Genomic DNA, 2,489 nt, shown 5'->3' with positions numbered 1-2,489 from the left:
GGCGAGTTCCCGCGCCGGGCCGTGTCCCGCGCGCCAGCGGGCGGCCCGAGCCACGGCTCTCCTCCCGGGCGCAGCGCCGGGATACTGAGGGAAACCTCGGGCCCCGGGCCAGGAGGACGTGGTGGTGGTGGCGGATGTCGGGCGCGCCCCCGCGGGCGGACGCTCCCCCGATGGCGGCAGCGGGGGAGGCACCCCCGCGGGGCCCTTGAGGATGTTTCCCTCACCCCAGGGCCAGGTACCTAGCGTCCGCGCCTCCGCGGCCCTCCCTCGGCTGAGCCCGGGGGTCGAAGGCCGCGGAGCCGGGCGGAGGTTTAAAGACTCGGGCGGCTCGGTGCGACCCGCAGGGGCGGGCCCCGGCCGTGTGCGGCGGTTGAGCCTCCAGGGGCGGGAGTCGCTCTCGTGCAGGCCCTGGCCATGGCGGCCGCCGCCCACGCCGTGGGCTTTTTGTCCCCTCGGGCGGCCGCGCCGGGGAGGGGTGTCCCCCCTGCCCCCCCTTCTCCGCGGTCCGGTCTCGGCGGCGAGACCGGCGGCGTTCGGTCGGCCGCAGCCGGCCTGCCTCGCCCTCGAAACGCGAAGGGGAACCTCCCCCCCCCCCGGCGGGGAGCGCGGGCTCTCTCGCCGTCGGGGGCGATGGCGATTCCCCCACGGTCGGGGGTCTCGCCGGGCGGGGCGGCCTGCTCGGGCCGCCGCGTCTCCGTGGACGCGCAGCGGCGCGCTTGCGGCTTCGTGCTCCTTGCTTGCCACCCCCACCCCTTCCCGCCCCGGCTGAGGGGAGGGGCGGCGCAGCCCCCGGGCCCGAGCGGCGGCGGCGGCGCCGCCGCTCGGCGTGCCGGCCGGCGGTCGCTCGGTGGCCGGCCGCGTGGCCTGTCCCGTCCCGGGTCCTGCCCGTCGCTTCGCAGTCGCCTTTCCCGGTCTCGGTCAGGCGAGGCGGGTGGGCGGCCGAGGGGCGTTCCCCGTCCCGTTCTCCGCGCGGAAGCGGGGAGAGGGGGCGTCGCCTCCGGCTCAGCGGCGTCCGCCTTCTGCCTGGCGCGTGCCTGCGGAAGGGGCCGAGACGAGAAGCGGCGGCGGCGGCTCCGGGAGGGCAGCCGCGGCGGTGCGGTGGCCGGGCGGCGGTCGGGCGGAGCGCCGGGCGGCGGCGTCGCGTCGCCGTCTCGGGTTCCGGCGGTTGGCCGTCCGTCCCTGTCTCCGGTGTGGTGCGGCGGCGGCGCCGCGCGGGCGTTCCCGGCGTCGGGGCGAGAGCCGGGGTTTCGGGGCCACGGGGGCAAGGAGCCGGCTGTCGCAGCGCGCGGGCGCTGGGCGGCGCGGAGGCGCGCGCGGCGCGAGCGGGGCGCCCCCGCTGGTCGCCCGCGCGGCGGTCAGCGTCTGTGGTTTCCCCCCTCCGCGCGAGCGAGAGGCGGGTGCAGGTCCGGGCGCGCGGTCGGACGCGCCGCCGGCCCTCCGTGCGGAGGCCGGGCCGAGCCCGGGCGCCTGGGCCGCCTCCGAAGCGAGCAAGGTGCTTGTTGTTTCCCCAGGTCGGTCGGGAGCGCGGGCTCCCCGGGCCCTTGCCGTTCGGAGCTTGTTTCACCCTTCCCTTCCTTCCCTCCGTTGTGATGTCGGTACGGTCATCTGAGGCGAGGCGCGACCGTCGCCCGCCGGTCGTCGCGCGCCCCCTCCGCGCGTGCGGAGGGGGGCGGTCGGTCGGTCGGTGGGGCGGCGGTCCGTCGTCCGAGAAGGGGGCCGCTTCTGCGGAGCGGTCCCGGCCCCTCCGCGCGCGCGGGGCGGTGCCGAAAGGCAGACAACTCTTAGCGGTGGATCACTCGGCTCGTGCGTCGATGAAGAACGCAGCTAGCTGCGAGAATTAATGTGAATTGCAGGACACATTGATCATCGACACTTCGAACGCACTTGCGGCCCCGGGTTCCTCCCGGGGCTACGCCTGTCTGAGCGTCGCTTGACGATCAATCGCCGGCCGGTGCGCCGTCCCTCCCCGCCTCGCCTCGGCGGGCGGGCGGGCGGCGTCCGCGGCGGCGCGGCTGGGGTGCCTCGCAGGCCCGTCGGTGTCGGCCGAGGGCCTTCGTCCCCCTAAGTGGAGACTCGGGGAGCGCTCCGAAGCTCCCCGCTCCCGGAACGCCCGCTTGGCGGAGCCTCGTCCCGCCGGGGCCGGGCGGCCCGTTGGTTCGGTCCGGCCGGGTCGGGCGCGGCGGTGGGGAAGGGCCGAGGTGTCGGGGGGGGAGAGGCGCGGGCCTCTTCCCCGGCCTCCTCCCGCGCGGGCGGCTGTCTGCGGGTGGGTACCGCGGCGGTACCGTGCCGTGCTGCCGCTCGCGTGCGGGGCGTGCGCCGTGGGAACGGGGGTCCTCCCCGTCGCCACTGGCCCCCCGCCTTCTTCTCCCTTCCCCGTCGTAGCCGCCGCGCTCCGGGCGGCGGAGGCCGGGGGTGGGCTCGGTGGGGGGGGGTGCGGCGGCGGCGGCGGCGGCGGTGGTTCGGGGGTTGCGGCTGCGGCGGCGACCGCG

At 78.2% G+C, this 2,489-nt stretch overlaps 1 non-coding gene across 1 annotated transcript; it reads left to right on the top strand.

Moving 5' to 3' along the window:
* The first annotated feature begins 1,776 nt into the window (after positions 1-1,776).
* On the top strand, positions 1,777-1,929 carry LOC141955488 (5.8S ribosomal RNA). Its single transcript, XR_012632581.1, has one exon. It is a non-coding gene; the product is annotated as a 5.8S ribosomal RNA (ribosomal RNA).
* Positions 1,930-2,489: the final 560 nt, after the last annotated feature.

This window comes from Athene noctua, unplaced genomic scaffold (assembly GCF_965140245.1).
Source record: "Athene noctua unplaced genomic scaffold, bAthNoc1.hap1.1 HAP1_HAP1_scaffold_280, whole genome shotgun sequence".
Lineage (NCBI taxonomy): Eukaryota > Metazoa > Chordata > Aves > Strigiformes > Strigidae > Athene > Athene noctua.
This window is presented reverse-complemented; position numbering and strand designations above follow the sequence as displayed.